Genomic DNA, 23,720 nt, shown 5'->3' with positions numbered 1-23,720 from the left:
GAACTTAGTGGCATCATAAAAGTGGCTGTTGGACTTCTGTATTGTCCCACTAGTGCAAAGCTATTTGCAGCACGTCTGCCTGCATTGCATACTCAAACTCATTGTTACTAAGCCATTATACTAGCAAACACTGCTGCCAGTTTAAGGGCCGTAGTTGCATTGTCAGGGATAATTATTGTTGTTTATTCTGCTGTTAATAAAGCTAGACCACCGCTGAAATCTACACCACCTCTCAATTTTTACTACCACATTTTAAGGGCACAATCTTGTCGCAATCAAAATGAGTGGCAAAATGACAGATGCTGGTGGTAAGGGGAAGAGGCGTGTTGGAAAAGGAAAAAAAGGGTTTGTCCGTGGGGAAGGTGGCACAGCTCCATTATCATCTGCTGAAGATAGACCATCTTCCAGCAAAAGTAAGATGTCTACTACTTACCGTGGACAATCCGCTGTGCTCCCTTTTTTACGGACACGAACAACTGGAACAAAGGTAGATGATGGCCAAAAAAGGAAAATGCTTGAATGGATCTCAAGTGGTCCAACAAGTGCCCTCTCCGCCACCTCAACTACCGCATCCAAAAAACACCAGTCCTCTGAGTTGTCATCCCAATCAAACTTGCTTTCTCCCAGCTCTGAAGTCTCCATCCGCCCTGCACAGTATGGTGGAACTGAGATGGCTGAGTCTGCAGAGCTGTTCAGTCACACTATAGCCTGGGAATCAGAGGTCTGCTCCCAAGCTACAGTGAGTACAGACCAGGAAATGGTCTGCAGTGATGCCCAGAACCTTTGTGACTCTGATTCAGGCCATGAGGACCAAGTTTCTGAGCATAATGTTGACCCTTTTTCACAAACTGTAACACCTGTTGTTATAGACAATGAGGAACATACTGATGACGATGAGACGCAGATACCAGATTGGGATGACAACTTAAATATTCGGTCAGGGCAAGAAGAGGCTCGGTCTGAGGGGGAGGGGAGTGCAAACACAACAATTGATGAGTTCTAGATCCCACCTACTGTCAACCCACAGTCAGGCCCTCGAGGAGGTCAACATAGACGGTGGAGGAGGATGCAACTGACTACGAAGTTACCTTGCGCCTTCCTGGACAGAGTAGGAGTACTGGTAGCACGTCTACAACTGCATCCTCAGCCACCACTGTACCTCTGAGCACTAGTCGGGGTGGATCAGCAGGTCGCATGCCCTCTAAGCCTTGCCTAGCCTGGTCCTTTTTTGACATAGCAAAAGATCGCCCAAATTATGTGATCTGTAAAATTTGTCATGATTCTGTTAGTAGAGGGCAAAACCTCAGCAGTTTGACAACTTCTTCCATGAATCGTCGTATGAATAAATATCATATCTCCCGGTGGGAAGCTCACCGTGCTGCAATGCGGCCTACCGGAGCGAACCATCCACCGCCTACCCCTTCTAGTGCATCCGCGCGCTCATCATCTTCTAGGACTGTGGGGACAGCTGTCACACCTGGTTTTCCACGCACAACTTCCACCTCTGTAACCGCAACAGGCAGTTTGCTTGGTAGGTCGTCAGTTGGTTTGGAAGGGGAAACAAGTATGTGTGTACAGCTCTCTCAGACATCGATAGCACCAACGTTGGATGAAGGCGACATCATGTCTACGCCTGCACTTTCCTCACAAAGCTGCATTTTTTCCAGGGACACCCTACCCAACACCGTCTACACACAGCAGCCAGATCTCTGTCCCTCAGATGTGGACAAATAAAAGGCCATTTCCTGCAACCCATGACAAAGCTAAGAGGTTGACTTTATCCCTCTGTAAGCTCTTGGCTACCGAAATGCTGCCTTTCCGCCTGGTGGACACACAGGATTTTAGAGACCTTATGTCTGTCGCTGTGCCCCAGTACCAGATGCGCAGTCGCCACGACTTCTCTAAGAAAGGTGTGCCCGCGCTACACCAGCATGTCGCACACAACATCACCGCTTCCTTGAGAAACACTGTGTGTCAACGGGTGCATTTCACCACCGATACTTGGACCAGTAAGCATGGACAGGGACGTTACATGTCGCTGACTGGGCACTGGGTAACTATGGTGATAGATGGTGAAGGGTCTGCTGCACAAGTCTTGCCGTCCCCACGACTTGTGTGTCAATCCTCTGTCTGTCCAAGTTCCGCCACTGCTTCTGCCTCCTCCACCTCATCTGGGTCCTCCACCTCCGCCCCAAGCCTGCCTGGTCAGGCCACCAGCGTTCGCACTGCGCAGAAGGAATCACGCACCCCTCATTACTATGCTGGCAGCAGAGCGCAACGGCATCAGGCGGTCTTTAGCTTGACATGTCTTGGAAATAGGAGTCACACAGCGGCTGAGTTGTGGGCAGCTCTGGAGACTGAGTTTAATAAATGGTTGTCTCCACTCAACCTGCAGCCTGGTAAGGCCGTGTGCGTCAATGCTGCAAACCTGGGTGCGGCCCTTCGCCTGGGCAAGGTGACACACGTACCTTGTATGGCTCACGTGTTGAACCTTGTTGTCCAGCAATTTTTAACACACTATCCCGGCCTAGATGGCCTTCTGACCAGGGCACGAAAACTGTCTGCTCACTTCCGCCGTTCAACCGCCGCAGCTGAGCGACTTGCATCGCTCCAGAAGTCTTTCGGCCTGCTGGTTCATCGCCTGAAATGCGATGTGGCGACACGCTGGAATTCGACTCTCCACATGTTACAGCGACTGTGGCAGCACCGCCGAGCCCTGGTGCAATACGTCATGACGTATAGCCTGGGCCAACGAGATGCAGAGGTGGGGCAGATCACCCTGATGGAGTGGTCTCAGATCAAGGACCTATGCACCCTTCTGCACAATTTCGACATGGCGACGAATATGTTTAGCGCTGACAATGCCATTATCAGCATGACAATTCCAGTCATTTACATGCTGGAGCACACGCTAAACACTATTCGGAGTCAGGGGGTGAGACAACAGGAAGGGGAGGAACTACAGGAGGATTCATATGCGCAAGACACAACAACATCACCAAGGTCCAGACGTTCATCATCACCAACGCAGCAGGCATGGGACCATGGGGGACAGGGATCAACAAGGGCGCATGGTAGCAGGCGAAATGTTGAGGAAGGTGCAAGAGCACATGAAGAAATGGAGGACGAACTGTCCATGGACATGGAAGACTCAGCGGATGAGGGAGACCTTGGTCAAATTTCTGTTGAAAGAGGTTGGGGGGAGATGTCAGAGGAAGAAAGAACGGTTAGCACCTCTATGCCACAAACACAGCGTGGACTTGGTCCGCATGGCTGCGCAAGACACATGAGCGCCTTCTTGCTGCACTACCTCCAACATGACCCTCGTATTGTCAAAATTAGAAGTGATGATGACTACTGGCTTGCCACACTATTAGATCCCCGGTACAAGTCCAAATTTTGTGACATAATTCCAGCCAAAGAAAGGGACGCACGTACAGTGCCTACAAGTAGTATTCAACCCCCTGCAGATTTAGCAGGTTTACACATTCGGAATTAACTTGGCATTGTGACATTTGGACTGTAGATCAGCCTGGAAGTGTGAAATGCACTGCAGCAAAAAAGAATGTTATTTCTTTTTTTATTTTTTTTTTTTAAATTGTGAAAAGTTTATTCAGAGGGTCATTTATTATTCAACCCCTCAAACCACAAGAATTCTGTTTGGTTCCCCTAAAGTATTAAGAAGTATTTCAGGCACAAAGAACAATGAGCTTCACATGTTTGGATTAATTATCTCTTTTTCCAGCCTTTTCTGACTAATTAAGAGCCTCCCCAAACTTGTGAACAGCACTCATACTTGGTCAACATGGGAAAGACAAAGGAGCATTCCAAGGCCATCAGAGACAAGATCGTGGAGGGTCACAAGGCTGGCAAGGGGTACCAAACCCTTTCCAAGGAGTTGGGCCTACCTGTCTCCACTGTTGGGAGCATCATCCGGAAGTGGAAAGCTTATGGAACTACTGTTAGCCTTCTACGGCCTGGACAGCTTTTGAAAGTTTCCACCCGTGCCGAGGCCAGGCTTGTTCGAAGAGTCAAGGCTAACCCAAGGACAACAAGGAAGGAGCTCCGGGAAGATCTCATGGCAGTGGGGACATTGGTTCCAGTCAATACCATAAGTAACGTACTCCACCGCAATGGTCTCCGTTCCAGACGAGCCCGTAAGGTACCTTTACTTTCAAAGCGTCATGTCAAGGCTCGTCTACAGTTTGCTGATGATCACTTGGAGGGCTCTGAGACAGACTGGTTCAAGGTTCTCTAGTCTGATGAGACCAAGATCGAGATCTTTGGTGCCAACCATACACGTGACGTTTGGAGACTGGATGGCACTGCCAAGAATACCATCCCTACAGTCAAGCATGGTGGTGGCAGCATCATGCTGTGGGGCTGTTTCTCAGCCAAGGGGCCTGGCCATCTGGTCCGCATCCATGGGAAGATGGATAGCATGGCCTACCTGGAGATTTTGGCCAAGAACCTCCGCTTCTCCATCAAGGATCTTAAGATGGGTCGTCATTTCATCTTCCAACAAGACAACGACCCAAAGCACACAGCCAAGAAAACCAAGGCCTGGTTCAAGAGGGAAAAAATCAAGGTGTTGCAGTGGCCTAGTCAGTCTCCTGACCTTAACCCAATTGAAAACTTGTGGAAGGAGCTCAAGATTAAAGTCCACATGAGACACCCAAAGAACCTAGATAACTTGGAGAAGATCTGCATGGAGGAGTGTGCCAAGATAACTCCAGAGACCTGTGGCGGCCTGATCAGGTCTTATAAAAGACGATTATTAGCTGTAATTGCAAACAAGGGTTATTCCACAAAATATTAAACCTAGGGGTTGAATAATAATTGACCCACACTTTTATGTTGAAAATTTATTAAAATTTAACTGAGCAACATAACTTGTTGGTTTGTAAGATTTATGCATCTGTTAATAAATCCTGCTGTTGTTTGAAGTTTGCAGGCTCTAACTTATTTGCATCTTATCAAACCTGCTAAATCTGCAGGGGTTGAATACTGCTTGTAGGCACTGTATGCAGGAGTATCAGCAGAAGCTGTTACTCGATCTTAGCTCGGCTTTTCCACCAAACAACCGTGCAGGTGCAGGGAGTGAATCTCCCAGTTGTAACTTGACAAACATGGGACGGTCTCGTCATCTTCAACAGTCTACCCGAACCAGTAGCACCGTATCTGGTGCTGGTAACAGCAATTTTATGGAATCTTTTCATAATTTTTTTAGACCGTCCTTTGCAAGGCCACCAGAGACAAGTCTGACACATAGTGAATGGCTGGAGAGGATGATACAGGAGTATCTCCAAATGAACATTGATGCCATGACTTTGCAAATGGAGCCTTGCTCATTTTGGGCTTCAAATCTTGAAAAATGGCCAGAGCTCTCAACTTACGCCTTGGAGATTTCGTCGTGTCCAGCTGCCAGCGTTATCTCTGAACGTGTCTGCAGTGCTGCTGGGTGTGTGCTGACAGATAAGCGCACGCGTCTGTCCAGTGACAATGTGGACAGACTAACGTTCATCAAAATAAACAAGTCATGGATCCACAAGGAATTTACTACCCCTGTGTCATCCTGGGGAGAGTAAATGCTTGTGGATTTGGAATGTGCTTGATGCAAATCAAAACATCCTGTTTGCAACTAGGGCACAAGTGCTGCCACTGATGGGGTGTCTGTGTGGCCCAATTTTTGGAAAAAAGGGAGACTCCGCTTGGAGTAACCCTTGCTTGCCGTGTTTTTAAAAAGGAGCCATGATGAACAAGTCATGGTTCAGCAAAGACTTTGCTACCTACCCCGGTGTCATCCTGGGGACGGTTAAGAATGGCGTATTTTTGAATGTGCTTGATGCAAATCTAGCTGTGAAGTGTACAACTGGGGCACAAGTGCTGCCACTGAAGGGGTGGGTGTGTGTGGGGCCCAATTTTTGGAAAAAAGGGAGACTCCGCTTGGAGTAATCCTTGCTTGCTGTGTTTTTTAAAAGGAGCCAAGATGAACAAGTCATGGTTCAGCAAAGACTTTGCTACCTACCCCGGGGTCATCCTGGGAACGGTTAAGTATGGCGTATTTTTGAATGTGCTTGATGCAAATCTAGCTGTGAAGTGTACAACTGGTTCACAAGTGCTGCCACTGAATGGGTGGGTGTGTGTGTGGCCCAATTTTTGGAAAAAAGGGAGACTCTGCTTGGAGTCACCTTGCAGTGTTTTACATGATTTTAGAAGGGCGTGCCATGCCTATATCTGTGTCTCCTCCTCTTTTTCCTTGTCCAGCTCTTTTGTTTTCGCATGAGTATATGTCCTTGTCACTTTCCCATGTGTTTGTGTTTTGTTGTGAGTTGTTTGTCACCTTTTGGACACCTTTGAGGGTGTTTTCTAGGTGTTTTTATGTGTTTGTGATTGCCTGCCATTGTGTCCTATGCGGTTCAAGTTCGGTTCGTCGAACGTTCGACGAACTGAACTCGAACGAGACCTCCGTTCGACGAACCGAACTCGAGCCGAACCACGACCGGTTTGCTCATCTCTACCACTGAGTCTCTTTTGCCTGGGGCCCACAAAAACCTGGAGCCGGCCTTGCCCGTACAGAAATTACCACTCCACCTTGCCCTCGTCTTTGTACCTCTTCTTTAAAAATGAAACATTTCCCTTTTAATAAAGTGAGTTAGTTACAAATATTTCGATCTTGGAAAGTCTGGCTTTGGTCTTTTAAGAGGAAGTAATAGAGCTTCAGTGAAACATAAGCATAGTGCTAGACAGGGTATTTTAACTCCATGATCATATCTGGAAATTTCAATTTTGAGGTTTAGTGGTTTTTTTAAATACTTATCAACTTCCCAGACTTCCTGTGCTTATTCAATGCATTTACAGTATCTGATGTTATTGTTCTGTGTACTGTAAAGGCAATTCTTTAAAGTGTAGAATAATATTTTTATGGTCTCTTAAATTGAAGATTTTACTATGCAGACACAAACAGCGAATATTGTGTAGATGATCTACAGCTGTCCGGCCCCAATGTGCATTTGGAAATTACATAGAAATATTGCTTCCATTACTTTGTGTATAAGTGTAAATGGTTTCAAAGCAAATCTATTAATGCTGAGCATCCCATTTTATTGTATATGTATATTAAACGCTATGTTCACTCTATTGTAGTGATACACTTGACAGGCAATGCCAATTGTCAGTATCAGCAGGCTACTGACAGAATGGCTGCTTTCCATAACATTTTGCACTATGGTCTTATTGCATCTAGTTAAAATGAAGTGCCGTGGTTACAATTCCTTATTACTTAAAGAACAAAAGAATGTCATTGATAGACTTATTATAAGCATGGCTTTGCCACATAAAACCTTTATTTTACGTTCCCGATTCTGATTTTCATTTCTCAAAATATACCACTTGAGGCTTTTTAACCCCAACAAAGGCTTATATTTACAGCTCTAGTGTAAAGCCTTAAAATAAAGTCTTCATATAATATAAGATAACACAATTACCCTACGTATTCAATGACAAAATTTGACAAAGGGGATCAAGTTGGAATTCCTTTTATTAAAAGACTGATGGTTAATCATTGGCTTTTATAAGGTAAGGTTCTATGTGATATCTACCTATAAATATGCCTCGCCAGTGCAAGCAATGAATATTTAATGCAGATTTCTACTTACATTTCCAGTAGAGGAATGCTGGTGGCTAAATGATAAAGCTTATAGTGGTCAGTGAAGTGCATTTCACACCTTTTTAACAGACCCATAAGACCACAAAGTGGTCATATGTTTATTATATTCATGTAGATAATGAGTAGGACAGGTAATTCTATCATTTATACTCACACCTTTACGAAAGTGCACATTTGATCTCTATGGAAAAATGGTTTAGGCATACATTTTCTCTCTCTATCTTTCTTCATATCTCTAATTACCGGACAATAAAAATAAAGGGCTCCTAAACAAGAACAGTATGAGGGCAAATGACAGTCCAGTAGCTCATCATAATGGACAACTCCACCGGTTTCTGAAGTGGAAATGGGCCCTCTCACCTCTTGGGCCAGGTTGTAACAATGATGTCAGCCCCTCTGTTTTACTACTTTTGGAGCTGATACTCTAGGATGTTTTGGGTGATATTATTTTGGCAGTATGGCCGGTATTATATAGCCTAAGAAGTTAACTTGATACATTATTTGTCAGTTCATTGACTTGTTTGTAAGTTGAGGTAGAATGGCTATTATTTACTACTAGCTGTAGTACCCGCCGTTGCCCAGGATAGTAACTAAGTCGCGCAATCTATCTCTGTGTCTCTCCCACTCTCCCTCTCTCCCACTCTCTTGCTTTCCCACTCTCCTACTCTGCCACTCTGCCACTCTCTCGCTTTCCCACTCTACTGCTCTCCCACTCTCCCACTCTCCTGCTTTCCCACTCTCCTGCTCTCCCACTCTCCCTCTCCCAGTCTCTCCCTCTCTCCCTCTGATTCCCTCTTTCCCTCTCTCCCACTCTGCCACTCTCCCACTCTCTCTCTCCATCTCTCACTTTCTCTGCCAGTCTCCCACTTTGCCACTCCCCCCTCTCTCTCTCCCTCTCTCCCACTCTCCCTCTCGCTCACTCTCCCACTCTCCCTCTCTCCCACTCACTCTCCCTCTCTCTCCCTCTCTCTCACTCGCCCACTCTGCCAATCTCCCTCTCTCACTCTCTTTCTCTCCCACTCACTTTCCCTCTCCCCCACTCTGTCACTCTGCCTCACTCCCTCTCTCCCACTCTCCAACTCTGCCATGCTCCCTCTCTCCCACTCTCCCACTCACTCTCCCTCTCTCACACTCCCCAACTTTCCCTTTCACCACCAAAATCATACTGACACATAGTTGTCTTATATTAAGACTGTCCTTCTTTGTCTATAGCAACCAATCAGAGCTCCCATTAATGACATGTAGCAAAATAGAAGCAGAGTTGGGATTGGTTGCTATAGGCCACCTGATAAATATCCAGCCTACCTGTCAAAACAGCAATATATTACCTCACACATCCATTATTGTAAAGCGCAGGGTTAAATTTTCCCCTCAAAGCATAGTCTATGACATTCCCTGAGTCAAATGAGGTGGCTGTTCAAAATTTGTGATTGTAAATGCGACGGTGCGGATTCCTTTAGCGGACATACACACATAAATACACATATACATACATACACTCAACTTTATATATTAGGTAGACTCTCCCTGCAATTTTACTAATTGGTGCAATCAACATGAGAGGCCAAGTTTTTTACCATATCTCAAAGCTTTCAATTATAATTGAAGCCTTAAAATATATATATATTTTTAAGTTAGGGCTAAATTCAACTGTAATAAATCCGTGTTATTTATATACAGAACAATACAAAATTGCTTGTATGTGTTTTAAGTTTGCTTTGGAAAAGTAAGCAGTCCTGTAATTATTTCTAGAAAGAAGAACACAGTAATGTTTCTATGTGCTTATTGTGCTTACACTATGGATGTACGGAAATTATGTGTTTGCGCTGAGGGATAGGTAAACAGAAGTGCGCATATGTTGATTTAGAGTAATTATAGTAATACCTGTATACAAGGTTTCTATATTTCTCTGAAAAAATCTAGCAGCAGAAAAGAGGAAAATAAGCAAGCACTCAGATAGTGTTTCAAAGAGGCTTTTTACCTCCCCAGTCAACAAGAGGTAAAACATTACTGAAAGCAATTTCAGCAGGTAAAAGCTATTCCATCTATACACAAATGTCCTATTAAAATCAAACAAAAAGCATAAAAAAGAGGAAAGGTACAATTGTTCACAACTATGGTGCGACTCCTAGTGCAGTCCATTACGATAACAATATACTCAGTGCATTTTTTTCGTCAACATCCTTTCTCCTACCCTACAAAAGCAATCGAAAATGCAAAAATTTGAGAAAGTATTACTAGAATAGACAGTAGTTATCATCACATATCTCTAAGAATTATCCCAAATTCTTTAATTCCATTATTTTGTTGGATCTACTTAGACTTCATATCTAAGTTGCTGTGAAATGTGCTCACATGAGGCTATCCTTTCTTGGCCTATTGAAACTAAAATTAAGGTGAATTTGCCAACAGTCTACATTAGTGCTGGGCGTGCACTAAAATGTTCGGGTGCTCGAATTGAGCTAATCGGAATGCTTGAGTGCTCGTCTTGAGTAACAAGCTTAATGGAAGTCAAAGTGAAACGCAAGCATTTTTTCAGAAGACCCTCCTAGGAAGTCTGGGGCAGGCAGGAGAATTGCTGAATTGGATGGAAGCAGAGCTCAAATGGAATGGGAATAGTATCGAGAAGATGTCTGCATACATCTCTGACTCCTAGGTCATTTTTGGTAACAACAATGTCAGAGTATTATGCCACTTTTATGGAATGACAATAAAACATTGCAAACTGAAGATAACATGGATTTTCCAAGAAAAATTGTTAGGAAACATTTTTTCATAAATAAGGATATGCATATAAGGCAAATTTAACTAGCGAGGAAAAAAAAAACAACTCCTCCACCCCTTCGTTTCTGTTCACATGTAGTGTTTTTGCTGCGTTTTTGCACTCTGATTGCTTTCAATGGTGAAAAAATGTTTCAAAAATGTTGAAAGCATTGACAAGCACCTTCTTTAAAAATGCAGCATTTTTCCATTTCAGCCAGGGACAAAAAGAAATTGTGTACATGAGCTTTTCAAAAAATGTTCCCATTTGTAAGGAGTGGGTCTGCTAGACTGGTGAAGCCTATGCACTAAGTGCAAGGCATATGAAAAATTGAAAGGAAAGAATGCAATACACCCTGGAATACACATAGAGGATAGCCTTAATAAACATTATTTCCCTCTTTGGAAGGAGAGGAATTCCTAGATTGGTAAAATGTATACACTATGTGCAAGGGATTCCAAAACTTATAAGGAGGAATTCCAATACACCATGGAACAGGAGATTAGCGCCTAAGAAAATATTTACAGTTAGGAGTGGGACTTATTTGGCCAACAACAAGGAGTCCCAGGGGCCACTTCTCAGGGTACAAGTGGCACAACAAGGAATTTCAGGCATCCAACTTCGATTTTGCTCCAGCTAAGGTGGGTATCATTTTCTCCTGTGCCAGCTCAAGTGATTAGGCAGCCCCGAGGTTTAAAATAGATTGAACCAGGGGTTTCCAAACTCTTTTTTATCTCCTTGGAGACCTTTGCCAATTAAATAAACTATGTGAGGGGAACTTCTCTAACCTATCCTTGGGAAAGAACACTATAAGTCCTTTGTCCATTTATTCACACAAAAGGTGCATTTGAGCCTCTCTTCAATTGCAATCTTTTTTTTTTATTTTTACACAGAGTTGAGGCAAATCTGAGGCTCACAGGCCGCATTCACTGCTCCCTCCCTGTTTAAATTTATTCCATGGATTTCTAGTGCCATATGATAACTAATAGGCACACCTGCCTGTCAAATGAAAATGCTGACAGGCTGACTGTTCTCAATGTGATGAACTGCCTTGTCACAAGTGTTTTGTTAGAGAGGGACTTTAGTGCCACCAGGGGCATAATAACTGATCAACTGAAAATGCTGACAGGCTGATTGTTCTTAAGGTGCTGGACATCTGTGTTAGTGATGGGCGAACCCCCCGATGTTTGGCAGTGGGAGCATCACCCAGACATTTTGTAAAGATCGAGTTCAGGTTCTGAGATAACACAATCTTGCGTCCGATCACCGATCTCAGGCTTTACAGTTATGGGATGGGGTGGAGGGGCTGTAAAATAAAGAATATAGTTAATAATAGACATTGTCATACAGGTCCTGCGACGCGTCCTGCAGACTCTGTCTCCCAGTCGCTTCTGCTTCCATGTCCGATCATTGCTGTGTCCCCAGTAAGCACCACTGACTAAAGGACCGTCCATTGCGTCATAGCCATGTGACAAGTCTGGTGTGAATGTTGTACAGACATTGGCTTACAGACTGGTGACATGGCAATGACGTCATCGAAAGTCCTGTTAACTGAACTTTGACTGTCACTGTGCGGGTGTCGCATCGCATCACCCGGCACAGCACACACTCTCCCGACAGGAGCGGTGGGCTGTATATATTTCCATGCAGCTAAGGCACTCTTGTCCTGAGAGCGTCAGGCCGTGCGGCGTGATGCAATGCGAGACACAAGTGGAATCATACCCTCACTGTCAGCCTGCTTCTCGCTCTGTACAGAGCGATAAAGCAGAGCTGACATGGCTCTCTCTGCTTCTCACTCTGTATAGATGCGGTCTGTACAGAGTCATGAAGCAGAGCTGAAATTGCTCTACCTGTGGACTAGGTCGGACTAAGGTTTTTTTTATAATAAAGATGGAGTCTCTAAATGTTTTTTAGTTTTATTTCTAATAAAAAAATTTCTATGTGTTGTGTTTTTTTTTATTGTTTACTAGAAATTCATGGTGGCCATGTCTAATTTGGCGGGACACCATGAATTTCAGGCTTAGTACCATCTGAGAATACAAAGCTGGTATTAACCCCTTCATTACCCATCAGGGCCACTGGACGAGCCTGGTCTTCTTTTTCCTTTTTTTGAAATATATCCATATTTATTCAACACATTTTGTATATATTTTGTATGTATTTCATGTTTTGTAAATTAAAACTATTAATCTATGCTTTAATATCATTGGATAGTGTTGGTTTTAAATAGTTTCCCATGTTTTAATAACTTAGGCTGTGACTAAGGGCGGCTTTGCACGTTGCAACATCGCACGTGTGATGTCGGTGGGGTCAAATTGAAAGTGACGTACATCCGGTGTTACTTTCGACATCGTAGTGTGTAAATCCTAGATAATACGATTAACGAGCGCAAAAGCGTCGTTATCGTATCATCGGTGTAGGCTCCGACTTTTTCAAAATTACGCTGCCGCGACAGGTACGATGTTGTTCCTCGTTCCTGCGGCAGCACATATCGCTGTGTATGAAGCCACAGGAGTGAGGAACATCACCTTACCTGCCGCCGGCGGCTATACGGAAGGAAGAAGGTGGGTGGGATGTTTACATCCTGCTCATCTCCGCCCCTCCGCTTTGATTGGCCGCCTGCCGTGTGACGTCGCTCTGACGTTATATGACCCGTCCCCTTATGAAGGAGGCGGGACACCGGCCAGAGCGATGTCGCAGGTCAGGTGAGTGCATGTGAAGCTGCCGTAGCGATAATATTCGCTACGGCAGCTATCACAATGATATCGCTGCTGCGACGGGGGTGGGGACTATCGCGTGCGACATCGCAGCATCGGCTTGCGATGTTGCAACATGCAAAGCCCGCCTAAGAGTGCTGTTTATGCAGAAACGCATAAATCAGGAACCAATGGTGAATTCATTTTTAATACCTTTTAATGGATTTCTAATAAAGAATATGGAAAGGGTTTGTATTTTCAGTGGTTTTGCCATGAATTCCTTTTTCTGCAATCAAAGACAATGTCATCCTAAACTTGTGTATTAGACTGAATATGTGACTAGATATAATTAGTACTGTATTTCTTTATACAGCCTGCTTTGTGATGATGAGGACTTCCTTAAAATCCAGGTTCGTGAATGATACTGATTACTATTAAAGTATTATATAATTAGCAAACTGTAAAGCATTCCCATATATTTGTTTTGTGTATTTCTTACATCTATTCTGCTACTACACCAATGATCCAAATGTTTTTCTATTTGGAAACCATGGCCAAGGGCATATATACACATCATGGGACCCCATAGCTCAAGCCCTAATTGAGCCCTGCTTTAAAATAATAATAATAATAATAAGAAGAAGAATAAGAAGAAGAATATATAACGATTTAATCAGGTCACAGAAGAGCATATTGAACTTTTCAGCCTTTCCAAAGTAATTTTGCCCATATTGAAGTCCCTTTATGTTCTTATACACTAAGATACCTCTCTCATGGCCCTCATAGACTATGATGCCAATAAAAGTGCCCCCAAACACAGCAAGAGGCCCCCACAGTGAATTCCTCATTCCTCCGCAATGCCCTCCACATGCACAATATAACAACCCTACAGGACGCCCTATGCAAATCATAATACTCCCACGGTGACCCCAACACAGTATAATGGCCCATGACAGCCCACCACCCAATCTTGTGTTGTGGCCCAACACAGTCTGGCACACGGTATGATTGCCCTTCTCACAGTACAATAACCCTCCATCCAGTATAGTGGCCCTCACAACGCACTCGACAGTATGATGACCCCCAACACAGCCCTGTACGCAGTATGATGGTCCTCCATACAGTATATAGCCCTCCAAAATGTATAGTACAGTATAATGACCTTCCATACAGAAAAGTGACCCCCACAACCCTCCATACAGCATGATGACCTGCACACAATGTAATGAGCTCAACACAACCCTCCACATTGTATGATGGACCCCACACAACCATCCAAACAATATATTTTTCCCGACATAGCCCTCCAAATATTACAATAGTCCTCACATAGGACTAAACTGTATAATTGCTCCCTATATAGCCCTCCAATCATTATAATGGCCCCCACATAGCCTGCCATGCAATATAATGACACTGCCCCTCCCTCCTCGACTCACTGACCCCATAGTGGCCACATAGTCTGCTGCTATTGACAATGCGCCGCTGGTCATGACATGATTGAACTTGACAGCCATGTGTTGTAGTCCGCAGTGTTTGACCACTGTAGATCATGAGCTGCATTGGTTGCAAATGGGACATGACTAAGGAACAAACAATTGAGTGACAGCCCATTAGTGCATTGATTAATGTTGCTCTATATTGTAGATTCCCTTAGCCTTGTAGTTTACTGGCAAAAACCTATACACCCCCAAGTTGACCTCTATGTTAGAAATAAATAAAACATTTTTTTGTTTTTTTCAGGTAAGAACATATGTTTAACTTGGGATAAAACATGTTCCTTGTTTTTTGTCCAAATGTTCTGTATCCTTCCTGCCTCTCACATCTTTGTTTGTAAGATTAACAAGAAGGAAATATATGTACTGTACAAAAACGTTTCTTAAAGCGGACCTGTTTCCAGGTTTCATGACGTAAACTGCCTATTACTGTTTTAGAATAAAATTGTCAGACTCTCTAAAAGGGACTACATAAACGTTTCTCGTAGGGCTATTACAACTTGTTAACATTCACGCCAGTCATTGAGACCTAAGTTGAGACCCCAACAAATTGAACAAAACGATTGTGTTGCTGTGAGTGAGTCTACTAGTGCACTAAATTCCTTTTTCCTAGTATCTTGGAACCTTAGGTAATGTGACCTAACATTACAATTTTGTAACATGTTTTGGACATATACCACCCCTTACGGACAGCATATAGGTTTATATTTGAATAATTTGAAAACTTTCAAACAGCAGCAACACAATGATAGTGGAAAATTCAGTCAAATGGGCGGAGTAAAATGGAATCTATCAATGTACTAGATAAAACCGCTGAGAATCACTGATGCACCCATTTCTAAGACCCCTTTTGGGTGTGTATGACATCTTTTAGATGTGTGTGAACCCCGTAGAGTTTTTCAAGAGTATGAAGCTTCAGGCATCTTTTATCCTGAAGTATCTCTTTTGTTGTCATATTTGTGTTATGCCTTTGGCTGGCGGTATTTTTTTTTAACTTTTATTGAATATAGTGTATGTTCACGTTCACACTGTACACTGACTGGTTACATCTTTTCACAGCTCCATTAATTCCATGGCGCTTTACATGTGGAAACGGGCATACATAGAAGATAAGTACAATAATCATGAACAATACAAGGCACAGACTGGTATAGGAGGAGAGAGGATCCTGCCCATAAGGGATGACAGCCTACAGGGGATGGGTGAGGATAGAGTAGATGAGGGATCTCACATTTTGCATTCAATAAACTAACAGAAACTGTCTGAAGATCGGTCAGGTCACATCCTTTAACCTCTTCCCTTCTTTGAAAATCTAAAGTGGTTAAAGAAGATGAAAAGATTGAACATATGCACATGCAAGTTGTTTTTACTTTGGAATGCAGATGTTCAATCTTTTAGAATGGCCGGAGCACTGACCCCCCTCCCCCCGGGCATGTGTGGAGGCCAGCATGACACTGATTGGAGTGGAGGTCATGGTGTCACGGGTAGGGGAGGGGGAGTAAGTCAGGGTACAGTAAAAGGTGATGCTGGGGGAGGAGCGGCACTTTTCCCGCTCTGGGACACCAGTGAGAGTCCCCATCCCTGTACCTGTTATGGACTCCGTGGATCAGCTCCTGGAGCGGCTGAGAGCTGCTGCTGGGACCATCCCCCCAGGTGGCTGCAGAGCCTGGTAGCAAGGATCTTCGGTGGGAGTCCGGGGGGGGGCAGGGACTGCACCCCTGCGACAGCGGCGCCCCCGGAGGTCTGGACCGGCAGAGATGCGGTCACCTGACCTGACTCCCAGGGCCCAGCGTCGCCGCAGAAGCTCCTACGGGGACCCTCCAGGCCGGACGCCGCGAGCTGCGAGGTCCAGCGGGCCCCGGCCTGGGAGGAATTCTAACGGGCGGCTGGGCCCAGCGGCGGTTGGCAGGCCTGCGCTGGAGTTGTGGGCGGGGCCTGCTGCCGCCTTGTCGGCGAGTGACGTCAGCGGTGCGGCGGGGCGCTCTGGTGATGTACCTGCCGAGCGCCCTGAGCCTCTCCTCCCTGCAGCATCGTTGCCTCAGAAGGATCCCGGTGAAGTGGGCGAAGCATGGCGGCGGCGGTCGGCGACAAATCGGGCCTGGCATTCAGGGCCTGAGGCTACAGAGGCCCTGTCTGGAGGAGGAGCCACATGGAGCGGGGGCGGCGGGGGGGGGGCTGCGCTCGGAGAACCCTGAAGAGAATATGCAGCTCCCTCTCTTTTGTCGGCGCCACTGATCGACGGGTCCAGGATGTGCGGCCTCTGGGGCTTTGGGCTGTGCGGCTGCAAGAGCCAGTGGAGCGGAGTCAGAGGGGAGGAGCCAAGTCGGGCCAGATCGGAGGGACGTCAGGATGCAGGAGGTCCGGCTGGCGGGGTCTCTACCCTTGTGCAGCTTGGTGAGTATGATTCTATGTTTTGTTTGTCTTCACATGCTGGTCAGGTACACAGTAAGGGGGGGTGACAGGTCAGCTGGGGTTAGGATTGGGGGTGCCAGCGGGTGTTAAGGGGAATGCGTTAAGTGGGGAGTTGTCAGAATTTAAGTTGCGTTTGCCAGTTGCGGGCACAGATTGGGGGCTAGGGACACCCCGGCGCCAGTGGCGGCTTGGGTTAATTCATCCGTCATTGCGGCTAGTGTGTACACAGTTGGGAGTATCTCTTCCACAGTATTAGTGGCAGTTCAAACAGAAAGGAACAAGGAGGTAAAAAATGTATTGTGAAAAAGGGGGAAGGACGATAGCAAGAAGGTAGATGTGGGGAAGTGGCGCTGGCACTTGATTCTTCAGACATATGCTAATTGGTTGCAGGCGCTGCAGTTTGGGCAAGAGTAATTGGCGAAAAGGGGCCAGAGAATTGTTTTCATTTGTTTTGCTATATGGGCTCGATTGGTGAGGCCTATAGGATTGATGGGGGGTAGACCTGGATCCGTTATGGCGAGCAAGGTCATCAGAGGATGGTTGCCGTCCATCCATAAGATGGGATCAGAAGGATATAGGTTTGTGGTGGTGGGTGATGGTGGCAGTCAGATATGGTCAGTCATTTCAGGGCGGGGCGGGGTTCCCCGGCCGGTCAGAAAGCTGGGGTGTCAGTGGTCAGTGCGGACAGACGGGGTCCTAGAAGTCAGGTTCGTGTTGGTACGTTAATGAGGGGGAATGCAAATTCGGTGCCACTTGCCGTTGTTTGGACACCTCTGCACCACTGTAAAGGAGCATCCCATGGGGTGTCCAAGGGTCAGACACCGGGGAGCTTAGTGCGATGCTTCCGTACCTAAATTGGGATCCTGATAGGGACAGAGCTGAAGTTTGAGGTTAGGTTTTGGGGAGGGTTTCAGGATTCATTTCCCTGTTTTGAAGTCCCAGGGCAATCAGGAATCTCTCTCGGCGTATCAACATGGGGCGGTGGTAGGTGGAAGTTGGGAAAGGAGGTGGCGTTGGGGAGAGTGGGGGGCATAGTTGGTCACCCTCCTACCTTTTTTCTAATTTGTGGTTTCGCCATTCGGGGTGGGGCCCAAAGGGGGAGCCAGGTAAAGTCGGCTAATCCACTATTTGCCCAATCTCAGGGGTAGGTCAGTGAATGATGGTATACTGGCTGAGATTCGTTAGGTGTTGTATACGTCATTTGATGAGGCTACAAGTAGGAAAAAAGTGGTGGGGGAGGTGTGTTGATGACAATAGACAGATATTGAGGCAGCTTTCCGGGTCTTACCGGTTCATCCAAAAATGTGTTCGGTTATTGGGTTGTTTTTGGAAGGGAGATTATTTTGGGGACCCCTGCTTGCCAATGAGTTTTGCAGTATCGTGCAAATTTGTTGAAACCTTTAATTCTTTTTTAGAATGGGTGGGGCATAATGTTTTTGGTTTGGCATCACCGGTACCTTACCGGGATGAATTTTTTGGTGTGTGGGATTGGCTGTTTCGGCACAGACACCAGCAATGGAATGGATGGCGAGAGGCTTTGGGGTGCCTTTGGCATCTGGGAAAAAACTGTTGGGCCAAACACCTGTGTTTGTTTTTCTGGTCATTGTAATTGACTCAGTGATTAGGGAGGTTCGGCTTCCTGAGGACAGGTTGCCACGCTTAAGGTTGAGGTAGCAAGGGCATGCCGGGTTAGGAAATTACAATTAAAGGAGGTTCAATCACTATTGGGGGGGAAATTTAATTTTGCATGTCGGGTAATGTCCATGGGCTGAGTTTTTCACGTCGGCTAGCTTGCGTTACAGCTGTAGTGCTTGCTCCTCAACCCTACATACGTTTGTCGGCGGAACATAGACCGGACTTGTTGGTTTGGGGAGAGTTTTTGGGGAGCGGGACAATGGTCGTTCGTTGCTTAAGGATGAGGTAGTGGATAATTTCAAATTGGAATTGTTTACAGATGCTGTGGGGACTCAGGTTTCGGGCCCCCCCCCCCCCTTTTTTTCAGGGTCAGTGACGTGCGGATTGGTGACCAGAAAGTTGGACGGCGGAGGAGTTGACAAGGAATGTGTCGCTGTTAAAAAAATTTTCCAATGATGGTCGCACTTCATTTGGGGAGGGACCAGTTGTCGAATAAGTAGATCCGGTTCAACTGTGACAATATGGGGGGGGTGCTGGCGATTAATAACGGCTCGGCATATTCTCCCACAAGTTGTTCTGGTGTTGCGGCAGCTGGCCTTTGTTTAGAAATTTGATACGTGTCACAGCAGCTCAGGTAATAGGTATAGAGAGTCTAATAGCGGACGTCCTCTCTTGTTTTCAGTGAGATTGTTTCCGGGTTTTTGCAGTAGAGGCGGACGGCAGCAGCTTGTAGTCTCCTGGGCAGCTTTGGAGTGTAGTCTTCAAGCAGCAAGACTACTGATGCGGGCTGTTTGGCTGGTGCCACGTGGGTGGCGTATCAGGCCACATGGGTTCTCTGGGAGTAGTGGTTGGGTGATTGCATGCTGATTGAGGATTCCCAGTTAGGGCTGTTCCTGGGAGAAATGGGGGAAGGGGCGATAACAGGTTGGTTTTTCACGAAGTGGAGTCATTCGATTGGAGGTTTGGCATGCGAGTTCTGGTTGCGAGGTGTACAGGATTTGACAATTTGTTGGGCAGTTCAGGCATTGAAGGGTTCGCATGGGGGCCGTGGGCCGCGTGATGGTAGACGGCCTGTGTTATTTAGCTTAGTGGAATGTGTGGGTAGGGAATTGCGAGTAGTTTGTACATCTGCATTGAGGTATCATTGTTGCGGTTGGCTTTTCGTTGACGGTTTTTCGGGGCTTTGCGTATTGGCGAATTGGTATTTCCCAGTATGACGTGCCCCGGGGGGCTTGGGTAATAGTGACGTCCTAATTTTGGAGCATGGGGATCGAATTTTGGATCCAGAATTTTTGTCCAGATATTAGTTCATTAGTGTTTTTTGGGCATGTTTGAGATCATTGGGGCTGGTTTCGGTGATGCTTGCGGTGCATTCTTTTCGTATTGGGGCGGCGATGGAAACCTCTGAGTGTGGTCTCCCTGCCGAGACAGTTAAACAGATTGGTCAATGGAAGTCTCAGCGTTGTAAGTCGTGGGTTCGCAATGGTTTTCATGGGCAATTGATCGGAAGACTGGTTCTGATAGAGGGGACATGGGGGGGGGGTGTCATTCTTTGTGTTTGTATTGGAGCTACTTGGTATTTTTGTTAGTGCTTTATTTTCCAGACCCCCCCCCCCCTTTTTTCTTGCCTGGTATGGATCCTGGGCATTCTAATGTGTACTGGGGAGCGCAGAGAGCAGATACGAGAAGAAACAGAAGACAGCTAGTCTGGTCAGAGGGATAGGGCTCTTGTCAAATGGCTTGAGATCAGGGGTATGGGGTAGAATACGGCGTTGCAGGGGGTGCATACCTATGCTCATTTGGGCAGACCCCCTGACATTTTGGTTTTACGCGTCGAGGAACTTATTTGGGTGAGCGGCTTTTTCACATTTTGATAAAGATATTAAGCATGATTTGTTGCGGTTATGGGTGTCTTTTCCAGGAGTGACAATTTTGTGGTGGGACATGGTTCCACGAAGGGTTTGGGCGGAAAGCATGGTCTGTGGAAAAGCTGAATGAGGTGCTGGTGAAAGTTAATAGGGTTATCTCAAAAACTTGTGGTCTGCAACGTGGGAGTTTCAGCTCGGTATGTTGAGCTGGAGCGGGAGGTTGACGGGTCTTTGGTAGGCGGATGGGGTGCATTTGAATGCAGTAGGGGTTGATTTGTGGGCCCTTGGAGTGCAGGGAGGTATTGAGTGAGCTTTGCTATTGTGGGGGGTCTCAGGCACTTGAAGGTTATCAAGGTGCCCTCGTTGTGGCAGGTTTATTGGTGGGTCCTTGAAGTTGGTGCTAAATTGGTTCGGGGAACCCATCCGGGTATGGATCCCCTCATTGGCAGAATGGTTGGTCACCTGGTGATTTTTGGGGGATCCCGACGGGGTATGTCGGGGCCCCCGTGGGTGTTTTTGGTGGTTAATGAAGGAATAACCCTTACACTTTGGTGTTCCTGAGCCAGTGTGGGTAACGGCTGGGAGCAATTTGGTTATATGGCTTGGTTATGGGAATCACCAGGGTTTTAGCTTCAAGGACCTTACCACAATGCAAATTTTTACATGTTATGTATTTGTTTAATAAATGGCTGCTATGGCCAAAATTATCCAAAAGTTAAATCGGTGTCTGAGTGGTTATTAGCGGATAAGGGGAAATTGGAAAAGGGGTGTTTATGCTTAATTTTGGCCGGAATCTACAATTCCAGGGTCAAGAATGGCCGGAGCACTGACCCCCCTCCCCCCGGGCATGTGTGGAGGCCAGCATGACACTGATTGGAGTGGAGGTCATGGTGTCACGGGTAGGGGAGGGGGAGTAAGTCAGGGTACAGTAAAAGGTGATGCTGGGGGAGGAGCGGCACTTTTCCCGCTCTGGGACACCAGTGAGAGTCCCGCCCGCCCTCCCTAAAGTTTTTGAGTTCGCAATGAGCTGGAAGTTTTGTGGGGGCGGTATGGAAGTTTATCGGGTCGTAGTGGCCTGGTGGCAGGTTTATTGGTGGGTCCTTGAAGTTGGTGCTAAATTGGTTCGGGGAACCCATCCGGGTATGGATCCCCTCATTGGCAGAATGGTTGGTCACCTGGTGATTTTTGGGGGATCCCGACGGGGTATGTCGGGGCCCCCGTGGGTGTTTTTGGTGGTTAATGAAGGAATAACCCTTACACTTTGGTGTTCCTGAGCCAGTGTGGGTAACGGCTGGGAGCAATTTGGTTATATGGCTTGGTTATGGGAATCACCAGGGTTTTAGCTTCAAGGACCTTACCACAATGCAAATTTTTACATGTTATGTATTTGTTTAATAAATGGCTGCTATGGCCAAAATTATCCAAAAGTTAAATCGGTGTCTGAGTGGTTATTAGCGGATAAGGGGAAATTGGAAAAGGGGTGTTTATGCTTAATTTTGGCCGGAATCTACAATTCCAGGGTCAAGGGTTTATTTAGCACTTCTTTATGCGAGTTATGGAATATAGCCACATGAAAGAGACATTGTGTAAACATGTCCATAGATCTCAGGCAAATCCATATTATTATTGCCTAAGTACATAACTATAATATGGCATTTATACATGTTTTATTGCGCACACACTGCACTATCATTTGCCTTTGATTTACTATAAAGGGATACCAAGTTATTTTCCATTACATACAGTACCTACCATATTTTAGGGCCTTAGGTGCCAGGACAGTCTTCGATAAAGTGGGGTCCTAGGCAAAAGTTTAAAGTGGGGTCCTAAATGTTCACATATTTCACCATCACACTCCATCATTTAGGTTGTGTTTACATGCACTAAGTTCAGACTGGTAAAAGAGCCTGATCGACAATATTATGTTCTCCAGTGCTTGTTTCCTGGCCCCTTTACACAGGATGAGGAAGAATGATGGGAACAGAATGATCACTAACAGATCAATCTGTCCCTATGATATCATGTTATCGGCAGCACATCTGCAGTTTACACCGGGCGATGTGCTGCTGAGAACAATGATTTTTGTTCCGCCATAAACAATCTAATCATTCAATGAATCAGCAGCATTTTACTCGATTGTTGGTTGATTGTGGATTTGTTTACACCTTTTGTATGAACTCTCGCCTGTGCTGCCGGGATTTATAAATGTGAATGCTACATACTCACAGTATCTGACACAAATACTGTATGTCACACACAGATATGTTGTCCTAGTGACCGGGAAACCCTAGAACGTGCGGTATTCACTGCCACATGGCAGCTCACATGCAGCGGTGGATGCCACGCTTTCTACACGTGCTCTCATTCCTCTGAATTTGCAACTGAGGAAGGTCCGGTGGGACCGAAAACATTTTATATTATGCACGTGAATTGATGAACAAGTAATAAAAATCACATCACAGAAAATTTGGTAGCTCCTGTGGGACATAGGAGTTTAACAGTCGCTGTGGAGGATACTGTGTCAGTTCCCCCGGGACCAGCGCAGTTGAGGGTGCAGCACCCTAGGGTGGTGTAATTCCACTTTGCATCACCAGATTCTGCCGGACGGAGAGGTTCTACACTTCTTCGACCACCCAAGTTTCCAGAGCCAAGTGGCACCTAGGACTCCCGGGCCTCAATCACGGTCAGACTCAAGGGGATCCACACTACTGGCATAGGGAACAGTACTCTAAGTGCCTCAAGCCACAGGGACCCACACTAAAAAGCGCAGTGAGGAAGAGCCTATAGATTACCGCACCAGTTCTGACCTCCCACGGATTCGGAATCAACCTGAGCCCATCACGGCAGTGACCAGAACCATTGGGCTGGTGACTGAAGCTGTGAGTAAACTACACCTTGAACCTGCAGAGACTGTGTTGGCTCGTCCTTACCGGCGTCGCCGCCCAGCGCTTATGCACCAATGGCCATTAAAACCCTCATCATCCACCTAGGGCCCACTCTACCTGTGGGGAGTGACACCATTCCGGCTGCCATACCACCTGCCCCGGCGAGGAATCCTGCAGCGGTGGCTACCTCCTGGCCGCATACCACAGGTGACGTCACAACAAACTTTCCCCAAACACCACGCTTCCCCCACTATTTCCTGTACGTCTTGGGGCAACAGAACCCGGCAAGGCCACCTGT

Source organism: Anomaloglossus baeobatrachus, chromosome 4 (genome assembly GCF_048569485.1).
Source record: "Anomaloglossus baeobatrachus isolate aAnoBae1 chromosome 4, aAnoBae1.hap1, whole genome shotgun sequence".
Taxonomy (NCBI): Eukaryota; Metazoa; Chordata; class Amphibia; order Anura; family Aromobatidae; genus Anomaloglossus; species Anomaloglossus baeobatrachus.
This window is presented reverse-complemented; position numbering follows the sequence as displayed.